Source organism: Nerophis lumbriciformis, linkage group LG25 (assembly GCF_033978685.3).
Source record: "Nerophis lumbriciformis linkage group LG25, RoL_Nlum_v2.1, whole genome shotgun sequence".
Classification (NCBI taxonomy): Eukaryota; Metazoa; Chordata; class Actinopteri; order Syngnathiformes; family Syngnathidae; genus Nerophis; species Nerophis lumbriciformis.
In genome coordinates this window covers 34,684,303-34,684,857 of record NC_084572.2, presented here as the reverse complement: position 1 = coordinate 34,684,857, position 555 = coordinate 34,684,303, and positions in this window count along the sequence as shown.

Here is a 555-nt window from a genome sequence, read left to right as displayed (position 1 = left end):
CTCTAGTCCTCACAAGGTTAGATACTCTGGTCCTCACAAGGTTAGAGACTCTGGTCCTCACAAGTTTAGATACTCTGGTCCTCACAAGGTTAGATACTCTGGTCCTCACAAGGTTAGATACTCTGGTCCTCACAAGGTTAGATACTCTGGTCCTCACAAGTTCAGATACTCTGGTCCTGACAAGGTTAGATACTCTAATCCTCACAAGGTTAGATACTCTGGTCCTCACAAGGTTAGATACTCTGGTCCTCACAAGTTTAGATACTCTGGTCCTGACAAGGTTAGATACTCTGGTCTTCACAAAGTTCGATACTCTGGTCCTCACAAGTGTATGAACTGTGGTACTGGCAAGTTTAGATACTCTTGTTCTGACAAGTTTAGATACTCTGGTCCTCACAAGGTTAGACACTCGGGTCCTGACAAGTTCCGATACTCTGGTCCTGACGAGTTTAGATACTCTGGTCCTCACAAGTTTATAAACTCTGGTCCTCACAAGTTTAGATACTCTAGTCCTCACAAGGTTAGATACTCTGGTCCTCACAAGGTTAGAGACTC